This window comes from Nestor notabilis, unplaced genomic scaffold (genome assembly GCF_000696875.1).
Source record: "Nestor notabilis isolate BGI_N333 unplaced genomic scaffold, ASM69687v1 scaffold267, whole genome shotgun sequence".
NCBI classification, from domain to species: domain Eukaryota; kingdom Metazoa; phylum Chordata; class Aves; order Psittaciformes; family Psittacidae; genus Nestor; species Nestor notabilis.
Window position 1 is genome coordinate 1 of NW_009934887.1, and position 27,973 is coordinate 27,973.

Below are 27,973 nucleotides of genomic sequence, written 5' to 3' on the forward strand. Positions count from 1 at the left end.
CCTCCGCCCCCATGTGTGTGTATTTCTGTGCTTTACAAACAAAAGCTTTTTCTCTATGGAGAGTGGAGACACCATCATGTCTATACAATGTGCCCCAGCATCACCTCATACAGACATTTGCTTGTTAATCCGGAAAATAACAGTGTGCTACGATTTCAGTGCTCTGTGTTTGCTTTTCACCTTACAACACTGTTTTGCTTTTCATGTTGTTTATGTTATGCTGGATAATAGAAGCACCTGAAGTATTTGGAGATTGAATGAAAAAAAGTGTTCCTTGCCTTGCCTTGAAGCACCGTGTCTCTATGGAATTGTAGAAGCTGGAGGTTGTGAAGGCCTTTTGGGTCATTGGAGCCACACACGTGCCGATACCAGATCAACACTCTTTTCCTGTGAAAGCTGCTTGTGATATGCTGGTGCAAGGAAATTTGCACTTTAATAGGACGCATTTTCATAAAAGCTCAACCTGATTTTGTCTCTGTTTATGGTCCAGATGTATACAGTGCTACACAGGCCATATGAAATTACAGCAAGAAGTTCTGAATGATGTAGGAAATGAAAAATTCATCACAAAGAGCTAGGAGGTAGCAGAGCTGTGCTGCACTCTACCTTTTGATATTAAACTCAGATACAGCCGGGAAAGGAAGCTGGACTCGAAAGATCTCAAGCAAAAATAAATCCCTAAGAATAAAACTATGAAAACCAAAAAGACTAACAAAAAAAAATTGGGGTTTAGCATATCTTGGAAATGTTCATTCTCTCCCATTAAAACGAAACGAAGCACTTCACAGCTGAAGTCAGCACTTCTAAATGTGGCTCTGTCCCAAATCAAGACAAACTGAAAGGGCTTCTGACAGTTCTGGGAAGTGCTAGAGCATTCACACCAGAGGAAGCTGTTTGGGTTTTGTTGGATTTTTTGGTTTGGCTTTGTGTTTTGCCCTGCAAGGGGACCCGAATCACTTGTTCTAGGGCTGGTCAGTGCCATATATAGAATTTATAAGTAGTGCACGTAATAAAAAGAATTTCTCTTTCTTATTACAGGTGGCCTCTCAAGATAAAAGCAGGTAAAAGGTAGGTAATGCTTAGCACATCATTACTGCAGCTATTTGGACCTGGTTTACTTCCACACTATTGCATAAGCATTCTATCCCACACTGTTTTGGGGAAAGAGCTAATGTTAGAAATTTCTATAATACACTGTGCAATCCTTCTACCTCCCATTGGGGCACACTTATTTCTTAATTGCTGGCAGAACACTTAATAATTACTTTCCTGATGGTGAAGAATGCATGGACTCCTCCTCAGGCAATGTCTCTGCAGCACATGAGGAGGTGTATGTATGTCCCTCACCACCTAAAGCTGGGTGTGTTCTTCAACACCTTGCAGAATTAGACCTTTAATCATCATCACCATCAATAGCTAGTGCTTACCTGCCTTCCTTGCAAAATGTGACCTTTTAAACATGCAGCCCTGGGTCTTCGTCCTGGTCAGCAAAGCATCCATGCTGAGCGATGTTCCCTGCTTTCTGCATACACATTACTTAAAATCACTGCTGTAGCTCCAGTCCTTTATGCATTTGCTAGTGAGCACCTGCATGTGCATGTGGGATTCTGATCTTCACATGCTAGATGGCCTTGAATAATTTCTGTGGTTTTTATAGGCAATTCTGTGGTGATCAAACTACTGTAAAGAGAGACCTGCTTTGACCTATCATTGTTTTCCCCTTCTTTCAAACATATAATCTAAGGTTTCCCTTGTGGGTGGCCCTTCTTTCTTTTGTGCCATTGTAATTTCTTCATAGGTGGTACCTGACAAGTCCTTTTTTACCCTTAGAGTTTTTTGTTCAGATTCCATTCACTTCAAAATATCATTACCATTGCAAACAAGGAAAATGTGTTTATCAGAAACTGCAAACTCCTTTAGGGCCTCATAGGATTAATCACGGTTATAAAGTTTTATTAAACACAATTTTTGTTTAATGACAAGCTCCACCAGTCCTTCCCATTCCAAACCAATCCTGTCCTAAGGGTGTATCTAGCACAGCAGATTGTTTTCAACAGACTCTCAAGACAATCCCTATTACTTTGTCATGCACAGAGATATTTTTCTTCCTGGATAATTTGAACTTCCTTAAAAATCACATCTGTTTCATACTTTATTTATTTGTAATTTAAATCCTTAAATTGAATCTTTCATTACTAACATCTGGGCTTGAAATGCAGCCCACTTGAAAAAATACAAATTTTATTTTATTTGTAGTTACCCCCCTTCACTCAGTAGCATTGGTACAAACATTCCCTGGCCAGAGGCAAAACAGCCGGGTATCTTAAAGCTGTGATGCCGTACCACGTGTAATATGGCTCACTTGAATGTCCCTGAAGTGACTGGCAATTTGCCCAGAATTAGACTGAATGCAAGTAATAAGCTGTAGAAATTCCACAATATTGACAATTAGATATCTCTATACAGCAGCAGCTGTGTATTGTTCTCATGGTATATTCCTCTCAAAGCACCTCCTAGAAAAAGGGGGAAAAAAAACCTGGCAGAAGGTTGCAAGCAGCAGAAAGGTAATATACATTGTACGAAATATCTCAAATTCAGATTAATAGGAATGTTTCTATTAGTACAGTTTTCTATGATAGAAATAATGGCTAAAACGAAATGCTAAGGAATTTTCAGTTTATAATACCACATCTGTACCACAAAATTGCTACATTTTAAACATTTTTTCTGAGAAAGGTACCTAACCACTCTTTCATTTCATCGTGAAAAGGAGGAAATGGGAATATGGGCTCGCCTTTGGATGCTGTTTGGGAAAAAGCTACTCCAGCCCTTTTGAATATTGCTCCCCACAAAAAAAGACATCATTGTCCTGCACAGTAGGGTCTCCATGAGCTGTAGCAATATGACCCGGAAAGGAAAAGCAGGGTTAGAAGAAAAGCTTTTTTTTTTTACCTGATTTGAGAAAAATTCAGATAGCTCTGAGGGACTTGCTGGAATAAATACATTTATTCCCTATTAATTCTCAATTCCCTCATGTTTCAAAGTTTATTTGTCAGCCTTTCTACAGAAAATGTGGAAAATGAATTCATTGAACATTTATTTTATTTCCTCACAAGAAGCAGCTGCCCACAGTGAACGGATTCAAATTTTATTTTTTAAAACATACTTTTGAAGTTTGCATTATGAGCTATTCATCTTTGATATTTTGCCCAGTGGATATCAGTGGAGCTTGTTTCTGTCGGGTACTAAGCTTGTCAAACTTTGGTTTTGGTATCTGCCTTTATTGTAATAGAAATGATCATTTTATAAATAAGCTGCAGTTTTTTTCGGAAGTACCATAAAACTGAGGGAACAATAAGATGTCAAGTTTTATATTGCAGATGCTAATTTATCAAGCTAATTACCAACAAAATGCAACTAAATTGCTGATAATCTTGAGACTGATTAATTCAGCAACAGAGATATTGATGAGTATTTAAAGGTTAGGAATAGGAGTGTTACGATGCAGGAACCCCTTCCTACTTCGGTGCTTACCACAGAAGAAGAATTATCTCGGCACCGCATGGCGTACACAACATTTTGACAGATACGTGTGCTGTGTGCCAAACAAATTGCTGGAGAAAGGAAAGGCCAGTTTGTGCATTTCTCTGCCTGGTGTGACCATGCTGAATATTGCTGAAATAGAGGGAAAGGTTTTGCGCGGCGCTGCCTATTCAAGCTCCCCAGTCCTGACGTCCATCACCCCTGCTCCTGACATTTTCATCTCCTTTTCTATATTGCCCGCCTTTGTGCAACTTCCCTGCCTTTCTCCCTCTCTCCCCTGGAAAGAAAACTAACACCAACACTCCAGAAATGCAACATTCCACAAATGCAAACAGGATAAGAGACTGTGACTTATGGTCTTCTCCAGCTGCAGGGGGAGTGTAGGTGATGCCTGAATCCATCAGTCCTTTGGTCAGAGATTATGTTTTCTCCTTGGGCAGTGGGGAGAGTGTTTCTTCTGGGCTTCATCTGAGCTTTGCCTCCCTTCCTCTGGGTGCTGAGGCTGCTGAGTCAGTGCCGAATGAGGTCGTGATGCCTATTGCTTGGAACTGGAGACTGGGCTGGAAGAGCCTGAAATTGCATCACTTGGGCCCTTCTCCTGCCAGCAGCACAACATAGGGTCCCTTTGGTGCCGAATGTACTCCAATAAAGGAGGTTAAAAAGCCGGTTCATTAATTGACTCCAGCACTGAGTGAGTCTCTTTTATAACCTGTGTTATCAGCAGAAGTACAAGCATGGTGTGGTGAGGAATGTGATTATGGATGAGATTTCCTGGGAGAGGAATTAGGTGGCTCTGGTGGCAATCTCCGTTGTAATGAGCACGCTGCCATCTTTATGAATACAGTTATAGACAAACTCCCACAGCCCTGAAAAACACAGAGCTCCCCTGCCTCGCTGAGCAGCACCAGCCAGGTTCTCGAAGGGTTAATATGCAGTTTACTATTGAATAACATAAAATGAGCTGTAAATAATGTAATGATATGTATTGTTAAGCTACATATACTGTACCAGGTGCAAGTACTCCCACTCCTCACTTAGATATAATCTGGGGCAGTCAACAAACACAGATGTATTTTAACAAAAAGAAAGACAGAGGAAAAAAAGATAAAGAAAGGATGAACAAGAAAAAAATTAAAACATATGTAAGATAATTTAACCAAAATAACGATGCAGGTAAAACCTAGCCTATTTTTTCAGAGCCACTTTAACTGTGCTGTATAAAATACAATGGCATTTTGACTTGTTTTTGGAACATGCATGAGCCAAACACGTGTGGAAACACCTTGACAGGCCTTTTGTATAACTACAAGAAAACTGATAATCCTAAATCAATTACACGGGGGAAAATATGAATCTTTGAATACTAGTAATTATAATGGTTATTTTTCACTTTTGTAGCACCTGCAAATGATGTACTGTATGTATAACAATGATTCAAAAAGCCTTAATTAACTGTTTATTTTTTTTCTTCTTGTTTGCTGGCTGTAACCAGTCTGCATTAATTGTCAATTTATATGTGTGTGTGTATATATATATATATATATATAGATGTATATTCTCCCTGCCTCGCCCCCCAAATATTATCTATTACTTCCGATTGCCTGGAAAACACCCATTACTGAATTTGCCTCTTCTAGGTTTGTTCTTAAAGCCTCACCAGAGACTTTTTGCTGAACTTCCAGTACCACTCAAGGGACAGAAAAGTGTGGTAGAATATGCTGGGCTGATCCTACCAAGTGGGGACAACCGCCGTCCCTTCTGTAGCGCGATGACATGGCTCCTGACTAATAGTGCCAGTCAGAATTCCTAACAGCTCCTACCAAATGCGAAAGAGCTGATTTTGGAAGACCTCCAGCCACAGCTTTCCACTGCTGATAGATTACTCTGGGCTATTCATGGAGCAAGATTAGCCTGACCACCATGAAGAAAACTCTTTGTTCCGTGTCATTACCTAGGACGGGTTGAACCATGCTAAGGCAGAGCTGCATTGGTGAGCTAAATTCATACAGAAATTGGATCAGCGATCATTCTGAAATTATACTATTGTGGTCAAAGGGAGTGGGGGCGGCAGATTTGTTGGGGTTCTAGGTAGGGAATGTGAAACACAGCAAAGCTCGGCGGCGGGAGCGTGGGGACAGCTTGCAGTGGGCACTTAGGATTTTTAATGTGGGTGCGAGCACACGGTTGCCATAAAAGCAAAGCACAGCGGAGCTTTGTATTGAAATGAGAATGCGATTGTGCCTCGGCGGTGGCCAAAGGGTCCCGAGCCTTGGGTAGGCACCACACGCTGCGGCAGCTCCAGAGGCACCGGGAGCCGGCGCCTGCAAGGAGGCACGACAGCGCCGCGCCACGCGAGCACAAGATGGCTGCTGTAACCATCTGCAGGACATCAAAGTCTGCTGCCTGATGGCAAGTGGGCTGCCAAAGCTTCTAAAGGCTTTGGCGCCTGCATGTAAATCGGATGCAAACTGTCCATCTGCTGCATGGCACAAGTGACAGCTGATTCTTTTTGCAGTCCGTAAGATGAACTAGACCTAAGCCAATCCGTCCCCGTTCCTAATCACACAAGGTTTGTCCTACCAGTTTCATTAGCCAGACACACGAGATACAGTATGTGGTTTTTCATTTTGCTCCGTACGTGACACTATAAAAAACAATGCCGGGGATGGGCTGTGAAACCAAAGGGGACACACTGCTGCTACTGCAGAGAAAGCATATTGGCAATGTTCAAAGCATATTGGGGCATAACAGTAGTCTAAAAACCCCAATATGGATTAGGACAGCTGACCAGATGTCTTGACTGACATTTTTTAACACGATTCAAGGGTGTCCCTACAGTACATAAATGCAAACTATACATCTGTGTGCTTCTTTTTTTTTTTCCACTGGAAATACCATACATGGATGCTTTGATTGTAGCTGACAGCTCCAGTGTGGGGAGAGAGCTGCACAACGCCACAGCTCTGGCCTTCTCCTCCAAGAAGCTTGCTGGAAAAAGTTTGACTTGGGTTCCCGCACAAAGAGACAAACATTGTCTCCAGCACAAGGTTACCTACCTTCTTTCCTCATCAGACGGGTAGTGGGAACTCGCTGGGATGCTGTGTTGAAAGTGGGGGATGAGATGTGATATACTGTTATAATAAGAGAGTGTTGTTCTTTTCTAGACTGAGCTCAAATTTAGAAAGTAGGATTACTATCAAAATGTAATCACTCAGCTGTGCAATTGTTTGTGAGACGGAGGGATCAGGAACAGTTGGGGAGAGGAAAGCACTGAAGGTATATTGAGGAGCAAGGAACAAAGAGGGTGAAAGAACAAAGAAGTTTCTTACTTTTCACTTTGCCGTTTTTAGAGCAGGAGTAAACAATGAAATGTAGACAGACACCATTCCCTACCCAGCCTCCTCATCAAATTAAACATGAGAAGTGGCTTGCTCAGTTTGAACCACAGCATCAAGCCTGGACCTCCTACCCTCTGTGTTTGTATAAGTCCAGACGGCGTCGTTCCCCTCAGTTTACAAGAAACATTTCATGTGCAGACTTCCATCCAGCCACAAACATTTGTCAGTACTTTTCCCCCTTCAGTCTCTTGTACATGCTGGTACAGGATTAGGAGCTCTGCAGGTAGGAAACCAGTTTTCATACCTGCTTGTCCAGCAGCAGCTTGAGGCATGACGAACACCATTCTCAGCAACTAAAGTTTATTACAAAATCTATTCTTTCCCCCGTCCCAGCTTCAAAATACAGGGAAAACTGAAATCTTTCCTTTATCAAACAGGGAGATGTGTTATAAGCTAATCACAGACTGCCTCTGTCCCCACTCTGCTTTGGTGTGGAATTCAGTCTCCTCCGCTGATGTTCCTCAGAGGGGACAGATTTATAGTGTTTGCGAGGACATAACCACATAGACTAGTTGTTTTCAGTGTGTACTCTCTGGTGTCCTGGTAAATGTAAAGTGGTGTCCAAATTTACGTTTGCTTTGATCCAACTGTTTCCTTCCTAAACTTTCCCTTTTCGTCGCAACCAGCTCCAAACTGCATGCAGAAACAAAAGATGCCTTTATAAAGCAAAAGGCCCCGTAGTATCAGTGAGGCCACAGATCTGCCCAGCATCTTCGTGTACACTTACTGTGGTGCCGGCTGCTTGGCTGCCAGCTTCACGGCAACACAATTCTTACTTAACGCTTTTGATAACATGAAGCTTGTGCCTGCCAGTGACAGAGCTTACTAGGACTTAAGTTCAGCTTTTACGTACCCTTTCAGATTTGCAGCATACCCTTAAAAAAGGCATTGTCCCATGATTTCATTTACCTTTGTGCCTATATGGGATATGGGATATAGTATATTTACCCCAAATCTTGCTCTGGTGGCTTAGATGAGTGTTTGAGTCTACGGGGAAAGACTTTCTCTGTGGAACTGTTGAATGACAAAAGTGCTGCTCCAGTGGGTCACAGGAAAGGAGGCCCCCTGGCTTGACCCCAACTCCTTGCTGCTGCAAGTGAATGGTGAAACCAGAGGATCTCACAACGGCAGGGAACTCCCAAAGCCCACCTCCTGCTCCCTTCCCTGCCTGCAAATGTCCATTTTGTGGCCCTGGAATGCTCTCTGATGTACAGGACGTTGGTGCTGCTCATGGCCAGCATCCTCCAAGGCTAACCTCCCTAAGGGCAGAGGGGCTGCAGGCATCCCCAGCTGTGCACAGCTCTTTGCTGCCCAGGATGGTGGCATCTGCCTCATGGAAAGGATTTTCCCACTCTGCAGGTGAAAGCTTGGATGTGTGTGCCAGAGCAAATGGCAAATGGCCTGTGCCGGCTCCATCTCGTTCAGGCATCAGCCAATCGCTGCTTTGTGGGTCACCTACATGATAAGGGAGGAAAGATGAAAAATGAGGTGTATGGGGGTTTAAAGAGGCAGCACAAGCCTATGAAAAGATAACTGTCTAGGTTCCTGTGAACGACGATCAAGAGAAAACTATTCTTGAACACAGAAAATCACTCTTGGCCTGTGTGGTGATAAGCACCTAAAAACTAGCACTGGCAAGCTACTGATAATGTGCTAACATGACTTTTATGCTTATATTGTTAACTATAAAACTGGTGATATGAACTAGAAAGTGCTAATAGCAGACATTGAGCTGTGGAGGTACACCACAATTCATTTGTCTTTCCCAAAATGACCTTCCTCTTTGCCGACTGATGAAAAATCACAGATGTGAAAATGGCCTGGATGGAACTGATGGGAATTTTCCCTCTTTTTGGTCCTATGCATGTATTGTGACTTTCAGGGAGTGCCTGAGATTGCAAGGATTTTACTGATGAGATTGTAGGTCCTACTGTAAATCGTCACTAAACAGACACACATATAAATTGCTATCATGCTGTTGCATCAATAGATCAGCTTACAGACCCTTTTAGATTCTCTTTGTCTTGCTATTTTCATTCTATGCAGGAACTGAGCATCAGGATGGATATTTAAAATACAGCTTTCTATCTACTGATCTACAAATACACCTCTGACCTCCACACATAGGCTATTAAACCCCACTGTTTTGTCTTCCCGGACTTTTCTTATTATTATTTCCATGAGAAAGCCTATTCCTACAAACTGTGTGGGGATTTTGAGCCAAACAAAATCTCTGACCTGGGAATGTGCCTGTCACCAATGGTATTGGAATACCCACTTGTTCACACTAGACTTCTAGCTCGGCAGCTCTGTGAAAGTAAAACACATCACTTCAAAGCAATTCTGGGAGCCTCAGAAAAGTTCAGTTTCCCACATCCCTGAAATTAAGAATTAACACTATATATCATCATTAAATTCAGAAACATAAATAACCTTTTTACTAAGCATGCTTCATTTGTTCCCCATACCAGAAGCCTTACTTGGAGCATGAAAAAGGGAAAATTAACTCGCTTACCTCCTCCAATGAATAATGTAAAATGAGGGTTCAGATACTGAGTAAGCAGGTGGTACCACCACACTTTTGACTCAAGGGACAAGGGGCCTTCATGGTAATGACAGGAGGCAGAGGTATGTGCTGGTGGTGACTGCAGTATTCATTGTGGACTTGCCTTGAACCTGTGCCAACTATGCTTCAGCAGAGGAGCCACTTAGCACTTTTCTCCCTTTTATTGCAATGAGGCTTAATGCACAAATGGGGAAAAACTCTTAACAATGTAAAGGCAACATTCTCCCTTTTCTTTGATCTCGTTTCAGATCTGTTCTTTAATTCTTTTTGCCCCCAAATGAAAGAACTCGGTCTTCAGTGTTTTATACTCTACCGTGACAGAGAAGGTACTTTCTGTTTTTCACAGTCCAGTAGTTATGAGTGGTGCAATGGGGGGTAAGGTCAAGTACTTAGTGGTAATAAATATGTATTGAGATGTATGCGTTTGTTAAAGCCTGAATATTTTGCAATAACTTAAACAAAATAATCTAGCTGTCTCTCTGTCCATCCATTCATCTCTCCATCCAGCATCAAGGTTATTTACTTAGTACAAGGTCTTTAAATGATGCAGAATATCTCTATGCCATCTAAACTAAGGGCCAAATCCTATTGTCTTCACTTGGTTTCACTCAGACAACCTCCCTCTCTGTGGTACCTTTGCAACCCAATAAAGATGCATTGCAGTCTGCATGCTGGCCCTAAGCTAGAACACATTATTGCTCAGACTGTGGAAAGGCTGATTTGGATCTGTTCTTTGCACTGCGGCAGTCCTGTGTGATCCTTGCCTGGCATGAGTTTCTCATCTCATACCAGCTCCTTTTGGGCTAGTTTTTGTGCAGTGTTAACACGGCACAAGGGTTTTTTTTATTCTTGTGGAAACAAAGTGGCTCCTGACAAGATCAGGGAAAGCATTTGGGACACTGCTCATTGACATTTTACCTGGGGAAAAAGAAGATTACGGCATACTCAAAGTAAATCACACAGCAAAGGGAATGTCCTCATTTTAGACTGCAGAGCAGAGAGCCCATGTGCTGCAATTGCTAAGGTAATGGTTGCTGCCGCTCAACTGTTTCCTCGAAATGCAGTCACTCTGCCTTTATATTTTTGGGCACTTTTGCATGCATAATGATATCCATCCATTTAAAGGCAAATGTCCTCTTAGTTTTAATGGGCTTCTGTTCACGGAATACTAGCAGATCCTGTCTTTACTTTGACTTTTTTGTATCTTTCTTTTTGTAATTTGGAGCTAACTGCTGATTTGGCATGACCCTACCGGAAGCACAGGGTACCTGTGCCCTGCAAGCAGCTGCTCAGCATTTTCCAGAACAGGGCTGCTCTGTGTACATTGTGGAAAAACATCAATTTTTATGGTGTGTTTTTTTCAATGACTTTATCACATAAATAAGGAACGGAAGAGACCTTGCACGTCTGTTAATTTAGCTCCCTGTAATATTAAATTATTCTCCAGAGTGCATTTTCTAGATCCATGGACAGTCCGATTTTAAATGTCGCAAATGACGGGGTTTGCATGGCTTCTTACAGGCGAAGTCGTAGCCTATATGGCCTCAGTCACCTTTCAAATATTTACATGTCCTCTTCTTCCTCGTTTTTTATTTAGGCTGGTGCTGACGCATGCACACTTTTCATTTTAACTTTCATTTGCAATCTATTGTCTCCCTGTTTGAGAACATTTACAGGTCTTTCCAGATCTTCCTCCTTTTTAACACTATCCTTTCCTATCAAATTAGATTCTTTGTGGTTTTAAAATACTCTTTTTTCTCTTCTACTATGAAATTCAGCTCAATCAAGCACTGCCTAACCTGTTGCCTTTGCCCCCAATGTTATGCTCAGCACGTTCCCGGGGCAAGACTTAATATTCAAGGCCTGATGCTTAAGTTGAGAAGACACGTGTAATTTTAAAAGGACTAAATCTTTTCCAGGGGTCCATTTTACTTACATAGCAAAGTATGTGGGGAAACAGTGAGTTACAGAAAAAGCGTAATTCTGAGAAACAGTTTCAAGTAGCTGTTTTACTTTTTTCTACATTAAAACAAGAGCTTTTCTCTTCACTCACTATGAATATCTCCACTCCCTGTACCTCCAATTAAACATAATGTGTGAATTTACCTCCTTTTTCAGATCATTAATAAAGTTTACTGAGTTAGATTCCAAACAGTCTTTTAGAGTATAAGATAATTGTAATGCTTTATGTTATGGTACGTCTTCAAAGCTGGATTTAATGAGTCACAAAGCCTACCTGTAAAATTGTGTCTGGAATGAGTTGAAAGGGGAATCATATTTTTTTAAAACAAAAATATTTTTTGCAGAAGCTCTGAGTTAAAAAAAAAAAAAAAAAAGCAATATTTCTTAAATCTACCTATCTCCCAGCTTTGCTTTTTTGCATTAATTTTTTATTTAAAAGTTTTTCATTCCACTTGGCTTGTGAACCTTGTAATAAAGTGCTTCTAGGATCAAAGGAAGCTATTTTTATAGTATTACCTCATTTTCTTTTATTAAAAATAGAGAACAGCTTTAAGTTATAGACATATTTGGTCAAAATGATAGGAGCCCAAACCACACTTTCAGCATTTTCCCTAAGGCACAAGGCTGGTCTAAGCTTTGGGTGACAGTCCTTTAGAGGGGCACGGGATCTCATCTGGAACAAAACAATGCTGTTCGTTCGTGCAGTGTCAGAAACTCTCCATGGCATTTTCAGAAATCCCATCTCTTAGGCAATAGCAGTATTTTCATATGATATAATTCCAAAATAAAGGCCTTGCCTTTCATTTTATTCGTTGCAGTGGAGTTTAGGGTGCTCAGGAAATGAAGGCCAGGGCCCTAGGTAATAGTCTATTCAGGTCAGGAAGGCTAATTAATATGCAGACACTAGCTATGTTTCCAATGTTGTGTTAGAAGACTTGGTTTATTTGGTCAATGACAAGTGCAGTCTGATGGAAAAGATTTAGCCTTCAGAATGGCAATATTTGCTTGCACCTACCCATTTGAGAGGGTGAGGGCTTTGTCCTGTGTGCATTTTAGGATGATAAATATTTTTTTAAAAGCTGCAGCTGAAAGAGAAAGAATCCATAGTATGTACTGGCCTAAACAAAGATGAAGAGAGAGAAGATTTGAAATTTATTCATCATTCCTTTGCAGATTTCCCATTAGACTTTGAATAAGGCATGTAACCCTTACAAGCCATGCTCTTTTGTACAAGGAACATCACTGTAACCCCTATTTCAGATACGTGTGTGTTTAAAAGGCACCAGAGAATTCAATGAGAAAGCATATCTTACAGACTGTTATTCCTTTTGGAATCAAAAAAATGAAAGTCACACAAGCCTTATTGGGCTTAGAAGACAATTCCAGGTGCAATGTATTACGACGTATCGATCTTAGATAATATAATAAGATACTGGCAGGGGTCTTTATGATTAATATTGCTCTTGGTCGTGAAATTTGTCTCAGTGGCTACAAGGTCATTCAGCCACGCGCAGACCGTATTTGCCTAATACTCATGTTGTTTACATACATACGTGCACCCATGTGCCGCTGTAAGCCAAGGTCAGAAGCACGTGTGAATGGAAACACTCCAGCCTGAATATTGCATTGAGAATTTCATCTCACATTAGGCTTACTCTCTTTTTATGCATTTGGGTTGGGCACAAACAAGTTTAATATATTGGAGCCCAATTCATGAGATCTCCCAAGCTTGGCTCTTCCTGAGCACAGTGAACGGTTTGATCCTTAGTTATAGCTCAGCCAGTAGTCAGTGATTTCAGTGTGGAACACGTGGGTCATGGATCTGGCACAGTCAGCTCTGATCTCTGGTCTATGCTTCTGTTAACATCACAGCTTATAGTTGCTGAGCACAATAGCAGTTATGTACCCCACTATTTAAGTGAATAAAAGGTAAAGATCTGGCCCAAATTTTTTCTGAAATATACTGCAAAATTACAAAAGGAACCTGGAAAACACTTCTGATACACAAATGGAAAATCCACCTTACTTGTAGAGTTAAATCTACCAAAAGCGGCATCGATTGCAGGGTAATACTGTAAGATGTATCAGTGTCTGTAACAATCTATTTCTAGAAGCCACATCACTGCAAACCATTTGTATGTTAGACTCATAAAGCTACTTGTGGATTTAAAAGATGTTATTCTCATTAATGATACATAAGTAACATGAGTCAAGACATTGCTTGTCACTTTAGTATAAGAGAAGTCAGTGGCTCGTCTGAGAGATGGTGTCTTCAGAGTGTGTACAAGAGGGTACTCAGTGAGATACAAAAAGTATCCGCAAGCTCTGACCAATCCAGACACTATTGTTCTACAGATAGGCATACATTTTTAAAATAAAACCAAAGCCTGATAGGTAAAGGTACCAAACCTTTTAGTTTATCTTTCATCCACTGGTTCTAAAATATAGCAACAGTGAAACAACCTGGGATAGTATGGCCAAGTATCAGTGGAAACACTTGTTTTGACTTCACTAATGCCTAAATTGGTCCCCAAATCATTTTCACTTTTGCAGTTTAAAACGTTAAGCTGATTCCTGCACCACATTTCACCAGGAAAAAAAAAAAAAAAAAAAAAAAAAAAAAAGATGTATTGTCTGTGGATAGAAAAATTGGTATTTTATTAGAAACCCAATAAATAGTACATACATGTTGTGTCATTCATTTAAAATTCTTATAGGATTAAACGTTGATGCTTCCTTTAATTTATACACTTTTGCTTTTTTCTTCTAGAAGTAATAACAGGTCAATAAATATATCTCAATTCAGCGCATGTATAAAAAAGATTATAATAAAAAGTCTTTAATTTAGGTTTATTTACACAATTTTGCTATGTAGAAGTCATCTATAGTTATATACATTTTAGAATTAGGACTACTGTATCCTGTCAAAGCAAAGGATTTCTTTTCTTTTTTTTCCTATTGTTTGAGCAGACCTTTTTTCCTGCCCTTCTTTAACATTTCAGAATATAAGTTGATTAGGAATGTTCTGAATTGATGGAGACTTTCTGTTTTGCTCTTAAAATTTAGCTCTTAAAGTATCTTCTCCTTTACAAGCTTTTGATATATTTGTTGCTGTGTTTCTGTTACTGAATGTAAATAATGTCTGGGCACTGGATAGACGTATATTTATTTACTATAAAACCTGATGTATTAATTATTTCATTCAGTAGACAAGTATCATCATAAAGGCTGGGCTTACAGAACATAGCAGGCATCACAGCAAAAATCATGAATACTGTAGTTCTGTTTAGCTTGACAATGGCAGGTAATAGACTATCATTTCTGTTCCCTTAGCTACTGTATCCTTTTCTATCCATCATTCTTTATTGTTATTATCGCACTTATTTCAGCATTCTTATATCAGCAGCATTTAGTGACATTGCAAAAACATGGTTCAGAAAGGCTGAACTTTTAATTGTGATGAGAAATAAGTTAGCTTAATTATTCTGTGTAAGTAGAAAAGATGTGGTTTGTTCTTCTTCCTAAGTCCTTCCTTCCTAATCGCAATTCAACACCCTCTTTAAGCATTGCTATGTATGAACTTCATGCTGCTAGACAAATAAATTCTTTGGAAAAATGCACATTTTTATTTGGAAATAATGCCATCTCTTTGTTAGATTTGCAGCAATCCTATTTTGCCTCTACTGTTTTTAAGTCGAAAATGAAAAATTATTTAGAAGATGTTTGTGCATCATATTGTGCTGAATGGTATGTAGGTCAGCATGCTGCACCATAGCAGATAAGGCACAGTGAACAAGTGTTCTATGTACTTACAAGCAAATATCAGTCATAATAGAAGTAGACAGATCTACAAGAGCGTTTTGGCTTAGGAAATGTTTCTTGTCATTAGCATTTAAAAAAAGCTATGAGATTCAGGCCTATCAGCACCGATTCACAGCAAAGCCTGGCTTGCACAGGTTGTTATCTGTTCAGTACAGAGGTGCAGCTGGTTAGCAAATGGATTTGCAGATTTTTATTTTTTTTTTTTTTTAGCAGGGATGAGTAAAAAGGCAAAGAATCAGGTACTTACAACCCATTCAGAATGTAACAATTTTGTTTGTGTTATAAACCAAACCTTCTGTTTTTTGCAAACTGCATTATTTTTAGAAACAGAACCAAGAAAAAACGGCTGATTTAAAAAAAAAATCTTTATTCATATTCCAGTTTCCCTAAGGGCTCCAATATCCATGAAGTAATACCAGCAAAGGGAGCAATGAAGGCTGCAGACTTCCATGGTTCAGTTTACGATGCCGCTTTATTGTGTTAGCAGTCAAGTCAGAAGGCAGTATCTAATATTTTTAATTTTTTATCTCTTCCTCTATGTGTTCTCAGAAATGTGAAGGGGAAGCTGTATGACTGATTCCCTAATGCTTTGGCTGAAGGTTAGGGTAATTTTTATTTCATGTGGAAGTGGAATCATTCCTCATGGAGATAATAATCAGGGCTGATACTGAAAGTAGCTCTGTCATACCTGAATCGTAGGGTGCTGTTCTGCACAGCTCATTGCAAGGTGGCAGGGATAGGTTTCCTTTTTAAGGGGAAATGGCATGCATGAGCTGATGGGACTGATTATCAGGTATGAAAATACTCTTATATGGCAGAGGAAAAAGCTCTAGATTGAATGGAAATCTCTGAGAAACCTTCCCCAGCCAAGGAAGAGCTGGTGAAAGGGCTGTGTGGGTCTGTGTCCTTCTGCCAGCCCTGCACGTAGAGAAAGTGACCAGCACACAGTGCCCCAGCGAGGACCTCAGCTTCTGTTTGAGCTTCCACCCAAGCTTGAAAGCACTGTAGGATGATTGGTGACCTGCCTCCAGTGCTTGTTAGCTGAAAACCAGCTCCATGGTGTGTGAACTTAAGGAAAATGGCTGGACTTGGAAAAAATGCATGGTTACAGCCAGCATGTTTTCACCCTGGTTCTTAACTTATTTGGAAACAGGTTTCAGACATAGCTCATGCTTTATTTTTAACAACATCAGTATTCACTGAAAGGAGGATGGGATGGTAGAATACCTGAAAACATGAGGGCTGAAAGTCTTTCAGTCAATGTGCATGTGAGCTCTATCAGATACCTGCTGATGAAACATGACAGCTTGCCACGCGGAACCTGTCAGCAAAGATGGCAACCAAACAAGAGAAATGACAGCACAAGAGCTCAAACATTCCAAACTGTAAGCACAAGTGGGGCGAGCAAGACCCTGGGCCTCCTCAATGTGTTTTTATCAAGTGATCAAATTGCTGCAGATTTTAGAGCCGTGTTAAAAGTATTTCTCCTGTGTATGAACCAAACATTAACATTTTACGAACTCCAGTCTTGGATGGTGTCCAAATACAAAGGTACTAGAAACATGTACATTAAGGAGAACATTGCTAAGTCCCTGCAAGTGCAGAATCAAAGCTTAGAATGAAAGGAATAAATACTGGTGAACAAGTATGAATGAAAGGATTTGATTGAATATGTAAGGACTATACAAGTGCTGAAACTATGAGGTGAAGTATACAGTAAATATTTATATTGCTGGATTGGAAAAGGGAAAGAAAAGATATTTATGGCTGGACAAGTGAGAACAGAAAGGAAGCAGAAGTAAAGTGCCAGGGAAAGTAGTGCAGTTAAATATTTAGGCTTTGATTTTGCACAGAGAAGTGCTAAAACTAGACAAATAAATGCACCAGGTGAATATAATTTAGCACAAAGTATGTTGTTGCAGTTCTGCTTTTTAGGATACTGCTGTCTTATTCAATGTATTTTGAATGTGAATCCAATGGCTCACTAAGTGTGAATCTCCTGACAATATTTTCAGGTAAGGGTAGAACCAAAAGAAGAGCCTTTCCAAGTTAAGTTACTTATGGTACTAGTCTTCTGTAAAATTAGCTCAAATTTGCCAAGTCGAAATTATTTCCTGCATTTCCTGGTCTAAATTCAGCTCCATGAATTTAATGGGCATTCTGTGGGTGTAACAGAGAGCAACGTTTGGCTCAGGAGCTACAAACAGAAACATCTCCAACATTATTTTCTTACCTTAGTATCTTATATTCAGCATCTTACTGTTGACTATAGTAGCAGATCTCTACTAGTCCTTACTTTGCCATTGACTGTCGCAGAATGTATAAAAAGATGAGACGTATATAAGCTATAACATTGATGAGGTTCTCATGTTTGTTCATGGAAGTTGAGCAACATCCCCAAGCTCTTACATCTGTTCAGTAACAGTACATGATGTGGTGGACAGAGTGAGATGAGAGAATTCTATGCAGGTTTTTTTGAGATGAGAATCTTACAGTATAAACATTGTTAATGCATAACCATATGGGAATCTCTGTACAGTGAATTTAATATTTACTTTGCTATTGGTTTAACATAATTTTTTCAATGTAGTATTTAGATCTTCAAAGATTTTATAAAGTATTACTTTAATGCTCATCTTAACAAAATTTATCTACTGCCAGGAAGTAGATTCTTTCACCCTGAAAAAGCCAAAGTAAGAAACTATGGTTTTCTCAAACCGGATGAAGTTCAAACATAAGAGTGCAAAGATACTGAACCAGCTCAATAGAGATGTGATGCAGTGCAGATGACCTGGGCACAAATGCCAACTTCAGAGATTTTCTAAATGAGTCTTTCTCTATAAATATAGCATGTCCTTTTCATTTGCCACCACCTATCTAAGCAGGTGACAGTATTTAACAGCCTGGGAGGTGGGCTGGACTTTGCATGCAGAAACACAAAATTGCACACACACAAGGGGAACCTTGCTTCAATAGCAATGTATTTATTTATATCAATTCATTAGATTATGAAATGCAATTCTGTGCTAAAGCACAATTTCAAGGGATGTATTAAGAAATGTAACCCACTTCAGGGCCAATTTATAGATCTAATAATATATTTTTTATGGTAACGGAGATATATTTGATTGTGCATATAAATTAATAAATAGTATAACATTTCAACAAAAAATCAAAGATGACTTCCTAGAAATGAGTATGAGAACTGTCATCCACTACATTGGGGTGGGTTTTACCTAGTGAAATTGCCATTTAAGCCAAAATTACTGCCTCTACTTAATGTACCAAATTCAGTGCAATTCTTTATCTCTCTGTCTCAGTTTGACATTTTCAGATTGTTGTGGAAAAACATAGCTGAGGCATGCTAGAAGGTAGTTCAGTTGTAAGATCTTGCATTAACCAAAATTCACACTTATAATATCTATTACCTTAGTAAGAGACATGACCAAAAATCACTGCTAAGCTCACAACGTGAATTAATGAAACTTCACTTTGCTCACGCTGTAAAATGGGTCCCAGGGAAATAGATGGGAACATCAGCTGAAGACTCAGGGCGCATTTGCAGAGCACTGACCATGCAGGCAGTGTTGCATGAAGTGTGGGCAGCAGCAGCACCTAGCCCAGGCAGCTGTGTGTAGTTAGCCCATGAGTCTGCCCACTCTGGAAGGCTTCCTGGCACCATTGCTGCTCTAGCAAGGGTGAAACAAGGGAATGCCACCTGCAAGGGACAAACATTCTCAAGGTACATTCATTGCTTTGACAGCTGCTGCCTGCAAAGAAGAGCTTCAGTTCTATAGGGGTACAGTGAGGTGGATGCAGAAATAATGCTGGTAGGGGCAGCCCCCCTGGGGAAAATAGAGGTCTGAATAATTCACTATGTCTCTACCTCTTAAGACCTGCTGCTTCAGTTCCAGTGTGGTCAAACTTGTTATACAGACCAGTTCAAATCCCAGTTATTTTCCATATCTCAAGGAGTGCAAGTCTGCATGTTAGCTAAAGAGCAGCCGTCCTAGAAGCTGAGATAGGTACTTTTGTTACCATCAAGGGCAAGTTTGTTAAATTGTGATGTAATGAAAAGACATTGAGGAACATGATTTTGGTACTGGGCATGAGAAAGTTTTGGATATTCAAAACTGTTCTGTGTGTCAATAATTACATAGAGTCTTTCCTTCTGACCCGTCCCACTTTTTCCACTTATCCACGTAAGAAATGAGAAAATATTGTGGGCCACATTTGCAGGAGCATTGTAGCTGGCTACTGGTATTTGGAAAACAGGGGTCAGAACATCAGCTGTTGTAAAATGGTGTTGCACCACTGCAATAAACTGAGTTATAGCAATTTTCACCAGCTGAGGACTTGGACCTAGATTTTTAGGAACATTTGATTAAACAATATTAGAGCAAAAACTCTGTCTAGTTAGTTTCTCGTTTTACCTGCAATAGAGATCTGTAGCCAATGTACCAGAGAGAGAAAAGTAAAATAAACCAACAAAAGCAGGACACAATTAGTCTGATGAATCTCATGCAATTGGTTTCCAAAGCTGGACAAGCCAAGCCCGTACATGTAAATATAAATTCACTGATTTTTTTTTCCTTTCAAAAGCAGATCAGCAGAACTTGATTTGCTTGCACCAGCACTGCTGATATGTTTGATATGAGTGACAGAAGGATCAGGGCTTTACTCACCAAGGAGCTAAATTCAGCCTTACAGCAAGTGGAAGGAGAGGTGAGAGTTGATAAGGAAATACATCTAATAATTTCATTTTAGGTTTTGCATTAATTCACAGTAGCTGCTTTTAAATATGGTACTAAAAACTGGTAAATCAAATTCTTCCACTAAGGGCTGATGGAGGGCACCTATTTTTTCTTGTATTACATAAAAAGCATGGAAGTAAAAATAAGTAGAGAAAAAAAAGAAAGAAAGAAAGAGATAAAGAAAGAAACACCCCAAAACCCACCTATAAAAAGGTATGCAATGAAAAATGACTGTGTTTAGGGATAGAAAACAAATGCCAATTAGTTCATATCTTGTACAGATAAAAATTGTTGTACATATTGCCAGTGAGCCAGCATACACAGCACATTATTCTTCTAAACATTAGGGGTTAAATCTGTAAAATCCTTCACACCTTCTTTTTGCTCAGATTATATTGTGACTTAAGTCAGAGGTAACATTTTCAGAATATGTCCAAGTTGGAATAATTCTATTTCCATTCAAAACTGAGATTCATATTCTTAACTTTTCTCCAAGAGATATTAGTTGAGTTTACAGCATGGCACAGTGGGAAAAGAGGACAATTTTGATCAATTAAGTACACTAAAAACATGACATGCAATTGCTTGATGGTAATGTTGTAGTTATTTGCACTTGTAAAACTGCAGGTACAATTAATGAAACATGGCTAGGACATCCCCAGAAAATTAGATGTATTGCTGTGATTTGATAGAGTGCTTCAATATATGTCTGAAAACAACGTAAGAGGACGGGTTAAGACGAGAGAAAGAGAAGGGCTTGAAGGTAGCAAAGAGCAAATGTTATTAAAAGGGCTAATGAATGTCTGGGGAGGGAGATGTAACAGATACCCTTAGTGTATATGTATATATAACATATATAACAGGTTATATATCTATAAGCTGGTGTTATTTATAGGTGAAGATATATCTTCTAGAAGCTCCCAGGAGAAAGGCTGATTCCTATCTTGGTAGCATGACTTGAAAAAAGATGGGTTTCAGCCATTTTTACCTTGCCTTCATTGGCATTTTATTCTATCTAACATCTTAGTCACACAAAAGAAAAATCCTTATCACAGCCTCTGCATGCAGTCTTTCTGTTTCACCGATTAAATCTGATCCCAGTAACACCAAAGTGACATAGCAGTATTTAAAATACCTTTCTATGTTACCATAAAGTCTCACAATAATTCCTTTTTGGTCCATAATCAGCATCTAAAGATGTCCCCATAACTGAGTGGGGCTCCTATCTTAAAAGATGTTCCAGAATCAAGAAGCAGCCTTCACTGCACAATTGGCTCAACCAGCCTTTTTGCAGGCTTCTTGCTCATCCCAATTCCTTTTGGATGTTTGCTCACATACAAACAATGGAGAGCACTACCCTGATGTGACACAAAGTAATGCACTTATTCAGGCATTTTCAGGAAATAACATTTGAATTAAACAACTCTACTGGATTCCAAATGTGAGAAAGCACAGATACGCGTGTACAAATACTTTCAGAAATGCTCATTTGGCAAATTAATAATCTAAAGACATCTGAAACAAAATAAATGTGCAAGTACTGATTTAAAAATTTTCCATCTAAGTGTCAATTTGGTTTAAACAGGGCAGAACAGGGTGAACCCCTTACTCACAGTGCTGTGCTGCTCCTTAGCATGCAGTGACACAGGGGTTCATGCAGCTACTTTTTGGAGAATTGCTCATGATGTAAAACACAGGCTTACAAGCTGGGGCTTTGTAATTTGGTTATGAAATTAACTGATTTGTGCACGTTTTCCTGTAGGTTCAAATATTTTATCAGGGTGGAGCGCAAGGCATGACGGCCATTCCCGTGCCACAGCTGTCTAAAGTGTATATGTGAGGTGAACAAAATGAGGTAAAAATGAAATTTACACACAAAAAAATTCCTGAAAAAGGAAGGGAAACTGTCCTTGATGTTAGAGCTTGTCTTGCTTTATGCAGGAATTCTGTTGCTACTTTTGAAAATGTAAAAGCGGTTCCAAAGCACATTGGCACGTGCATGAAACTGCAATACTCACTTGGCACTGCTTGTTCCCAATGCTGGCAGTGTGGCACATAGACCTCTTTAGCCTCTTCCTCTGTTGTTTTCTGCACAAGAGCCAACCATTGTGGCTACTCATGAGGCAAGGCTGGCAGCTGAAGAACCCAGATGCCAAGCTCTGGATTGTATGTCTGTTCGGTTTGTGGCTGGTCTCTTCCCTGGCATCTGCCCTGGCATTGCAGCAGGCTGTGTAACCGTCTGTGGAGCTGGGTTCAGGATTAGTCTTCTGCTGGATAGCATGCTCTTCTGGTCACTGTTTGCCTTTCGAATTACCCTTGATTATGAGGAATGTGTGTCTCTCACGCAGACTCCACCCAAGATGTGTGTGCTTGTGTAGTGCTGTCTGATGACTGAAAAGGGGTGCTCCCCTCCATTGGCACAGTGTGCTTTCTGCTTGAGCTCTTAGTGTGGTTCATTTGAGCCACATAAACCCAACCACCTCCTCACAGCCAGGAAAATTTTCAAGTTTAGTGTGATAACGCACCTGTATGTCTTTTATGAGGAAGAGCCCCTCAAGGCCCCAGAGAAGGCCTGAAGGCTGCCGTCTCTGATTTGTATTAGCCTACGTGCCTGCAAGATCCTGTTTGGGCTCTGGCTAATTTTTAATCCACTGTAAATCACAGAATCACTGTAAGCATCACAGCTGAGCAAGATGAGGTGTTTGTTTCTCCTTTGGGTTATTCAGTTTTGACATCCAGAAAATTTAGCAGGTGATTTAAGCAGGGAAACTTCCAGGACAATAGAAACCCCACTAGCATGTGCCTGAAGGGGAAAACTGTCTTTTCTTGTAGTTTGTTAGTGTAAAGTTGATATATGTCTTGACAATAATCCTTAATTTTTAATATATATTCTCCTGTCTTTCTTCTCTTGGACTTAAAAAGTACCAGATGACCAAAACCTATCTGCCTCTGGGTCAGATTTCTTTGTGACTGTTTCTGGCTACTGCTGGGGAGAACAAGGGAAAGGTTTCTTATATTGTGATCAGGCTTTCACTGTGCTGACACTACACTCATCTGAAGTCTGATTATGAAAGGGCATTTCTTTCCTCTGGAGTCCCCTCTACCTTATCTATAGATTGGCATAGCTCCAGGTCCCTGCACTCACATGTGCACATGTGGAGAAAGGCAGGAAAAGCTGGCTAAAAGACCTTGATGTGAAATCTGTTTTGGATCCTTTTAGTATTGTGGAGTTGTGTTTATAGAAGTTGTGTCACAATTTTTCTGAAAGAAAGTTTTTGTAGTGAGAAAATAGAGAAATCCATTTTTTAGCAGTCTGCTGGTAAAGAAATCTGTAACAGGTGTAATTAGTATGTGCCTAATAAAACAGTTGTGGATGCTAGGCCAGTCTAAGGGTAATAGAGAGTGTGAGGGCTCATATACTTTTTGTGAATAACATTTCTTGTTGAGACTTCTGGCAACAGAATACTGGGCTAGAGAAACCATTGGCTTGGCCCAGGGGAGCATTTCTTCTCATGCCACTGAACACCAGCATGGCTGTAATAGTAGCTGGGAATGGAGATGGTACTGCACTGCCTGGGTTTGTTCTTTTCCCTCTCAAAGTGCGAGAGCTCATTCTCCAAGTGTCTTGTACCCCCTCATATACATGCAGCTAGAAGTGCAGGAGTGTAGGAGAGATGCACCACACTGCAGCTGTGTGACTGATGCCCCAGGGATACAGCCGGTAGCATGATCTCACCCCACTGGAAGATATTGTCGCACCATCTATCAAAGCCCGCCACAAGCAGTGTGTCAGCTACCCAGTCAGTTCCATTACTTCCAGAACTACTACATATTCAGTCCATCTCCAGTTTTCCACTACAAGTTACTTTTGAAAACATTTCTGTTTGGAGCTGGAACACTCTGAGAAAAGACCAGTGTCCATGTTATTCTTTCTGACCAGAGGCAAGGGAAAAGTGGCTTTTTGACAATTCATCAAATTCCATTTGGACCAGAGAACTTTGCTGTGGTATTATGCCAAGCTACAATGCCAGCTTTCGGTAAGATGTCAGAAGATAATTTAAACAGAAATTGCATACTCAGAGTACTACTGAAAAACGCTTTTCCCAATCTTTTAAGAATAAAAATGTTCGATAAACCTCAGAAATATAACATCTCATGAGTCATTTCCAGTGAACAAGAACCCTATTAATTTATTTTCTGGTTGGTACCAATTTTAATATTACTTAAGCCAATTCTTTTTGTTTATAGAATACATTTTTGCTATCATGAGGAAACAGAAAAATTTCAGCCTCCCAAAATTATCTATTTGTTTTAATAAGCTTCATCAAAAGAACCTGTTGGTAATTTCTAAAGTATAATTTGCTTTCAGCTAGAATATGAAGTGACTCATAAAATTTTGAAAAAAATAAAGATAATTTTGTGGATCTAGCTTGGATTCTCCTTCTACAATTGACAGCAAGTGCAAATTCTTGCAGCATATGCAAAGGTAAGTGAGCAGAAGTGTTTCCAACTTTGAAACTCAAGCAGCTTAAAAACCTATAAACTAACTAGTCATAAATGTCTTGTGTAGCCTGGACTAGTAAGGTTTTTCATTCAAAGCTTCCAACCCAGTGATGGCCTTTAAATCTATTCTTAAGGTGTTTCATGTCTGTAGGCTGTGCAAATGACTGGAATAAGACAAGACATGCAGTTATGCTGGCTGTGCTGGTCATGGGGAGCCAATGTTCACATTAAAGGAGGTTGTGACCGGTTGGCTAGAAGTGCCCTCCTGCCCCCAGAATTAGGGTGATGCTGCAGCATGGTTTCAGGATGCTCTGTGAAGTGCTCTGCACTGTGCCTGGAGACAGAATCAGAAGATTACTTTCATTTTACCCATGAGGTGCTTATTTTATAGCCCTTTCATACTCATATAAATACGCAGAGGCAGATGCTCATCACTTTTTACACCAGTAAATCCCTTCTCAAAGACTGAAAATATACATTAGTCATCAAGTCAGCTTTTATTTTGAAAATCCAGCCTAGGGAACAAAATAGGCAAACATGATCTTTATCCGAAATGATACTTGGTCAACAAATGGCAGACGTATGTTTGTGTTACATTTACCTGCTTTCTTCAATCACATCATTTTATAAAACACATAATTTTGGCCTTTTCTCCCTGAAGGTTTTGATAAATAGTGGTTGGACCGTGTAGTCAATTTTTTTGGTACAAACCCCTTTAAGAATAAGTTGGCAGAAAAAAAATTATTTAAAACCTCATTAAAAGGAGCAGCTAAGGTTTGGCACAAACAAATCTCAGCGTGGGAATTAATTCTTTTTCACCAAATTAAAAAAAATCAGCATGTTTGTTTTAAAATGATATCAGTGCAGCAAGAAAAAGAACCCCTCATACCGCTTCCCCGAAATATAGCTGATCTGCTGGTTTTGATGAATTTTTTTATGCTTGTAGGACTCTTATACAGCTTCTATTTAAACTGAAATTTGGCAAGTGATTAGACCATAATATGTCTAAATGCTTTGTGTATTTTGGAGAAAAATAAAGTAAGAGCTGAGATAATAAAGATCCAGAAGTTGCTGCTGCGTATGTACTGCAAGTGCTTTTCAAAGAAGTTTCATAAGATTTTTAATTAGGTGGCTAAGACTATACATGGTAGACTGGAACTGTTTGGTCTGTGGGGTAAATAATGTGCATTTTAAAAACATTTATAAATACATATTCCCCCGCTTGACAGTGCTATTCCAGTCTGCTGAGTAAATAATGCATATTTTTTAAAATTCATAAATACATATAATATGTAAAAAAGGCTGCCCTGATACCGTATGTGTGGGACCTAGAAACTTGGATGATGCTGAAACAGACAAAGTCCCCAAGGATGATACATAGTCTATAACCTCCCATGAAAGTTTTCTTTCAAAATAAAGCAAGCAAGGAAATTCTATAGACAAATTACACTCAAATAAGATGAAGGCTCTGACACAAATCTCCAGGACTCTGCAGAGTCAAAGTAAAGCTTGCCTTTGTCCTCAGAACATGCTGCTGAGGTTTTTTACTCTATTCCTTTCTTTTCCCTCTTGCTACCTTAAGAACAGCATGATTTGAGAAAAGAAGGTCAGCATTCATGTTTCATTTCTTGAGCCCTATGAGTCTGAATACACATGGATTATTCAGCTAGAAATGTTTTCTTTCTATTCATTACTCTTCTAGATTTGTTTGGTTTGGGTTTTTTTTTTTTTTTTTTTTGTTTGGGTTTTCAGATTAAAAGAAAATTCTTAATTAAAGGAATATAGGAGTAATCTCAAGTAGCCAGAAAGCCCTGGCTTGATATAGGAAATTCAGAATTGTGTGTCCCTAAGTAAGAAGTATAGACTTATAGGTCAGGGCTTTCACTTTTGTAGTCCTTTATACAACAGAATGCTGAAGCACACACTTAACTTTAAGTGTGTGCTTATATTCACCCCTACTCAGCAAAAAACTTAAGCACATCCTCCAATCTACTTTAACTAGAGCATATGTTTTTCTGAGTCAGTGCCTAAAGTTACACCTATAAACGAGTCCTGACTGAATCTCTATCAGCAACATTAAACGTTATTAAGGTATGTAGACCTGCTGGGAGTTGTGCTATGTGGTGGTCAACAAATCTGCTCCCTCCTTCTTTGTGCATTTATTTGCAGGTATGCAATAAGGTGTGCCCACTGGGAGCAAATTCTGCCCAACCTGAATGGCAGCACTTCATGTCATACTGGATTTTATATGGTGCAGAGGAAAATGAGACCCCAAAGAGAGATGGATAGCAAAACTGTCAGTAAAATTATAGGGAGCGAATCTGAGAAGAAATGTTATGAATTTTAACCACTGGTTTTGGTTTCCCCACACACTTTCTTCTATATAGAGATCACCTTCGTGTGATCTGGTTCCTTAGTGAAATTATTCCTGTGTGTATCTTTACATTATTTTCTTAGCTTCTAACTACTATATTTCTGCACAGTTTTGTATCTGCTAGCCCCAGCATTTACAGCCTACGAAAACCTCATAAATCTACTTCATTTTTCTAATAAGACATGAAAGTCCTTAATTGGCCTTAATCAAATGCACTTAAAGGGCAATAAACGTGTTTAAGCCCCTCTTTCAGGGTGAGCTACAGTACTCTCACTCTGTTCTGTTTTAGCCTTTGTGGTAATTAATCACTTATTCATATGTGGCACATCAGTAACAAGATCAAGCAACTACTGCACAATTGCATGATAATAAGCTGCTCATATATGTGTCAAGATTTAGCAATCCTTTTTAAAGCCTAATTTAAACTCATTTTACAACTAAGCAGGCTGCTTCTCTGAAGTATTTCTACCCAGTATCATTTTTACATATTTCTGCTGAAATGCCATCTTTTTATTTTGTTTATAGAGCTCCATTTGCCTTAAATCTACTCATAGTACCAGAGTGAATTACAGCAGTGTAAGAGCATTACTATAGTATTTTTGCAAAGGCTTTGTCTTTGATCCAAGACCACAGCCACCCTCACACAGAAGAAAAGGCCATAGAATTAGCATCTATTAGGATAACTTTTAAAATAAGTAATGAATTACAGTGAAGGTTTATTTTCCAGGCTTCTGAGGCTGTGTCCCCTATGATTCTCATGCTGCTTGCTTCCATCAGTGGGCAAGAGAACAATCTAGGGACCTGATGTTCTTTCCTAGGGGTCAGGCCTTTAATTCCTGGCAATGAATCAGATATCTGATTTGCATTTGCTGTAGTTTCCAGAATTTTATTCATCAGACACAGGACAGTGTATATATGAGAATCTGAATTCAAATAATATTGACAAAAGCTGATGTCTTCTAATGATCCACTGTCCTGAGGTGAAAAGCAGCAGTGTCCAAAATGTATGGGAGAAAGGTATTTGCTTTTACCAGCCAGGAGTTGTACATCA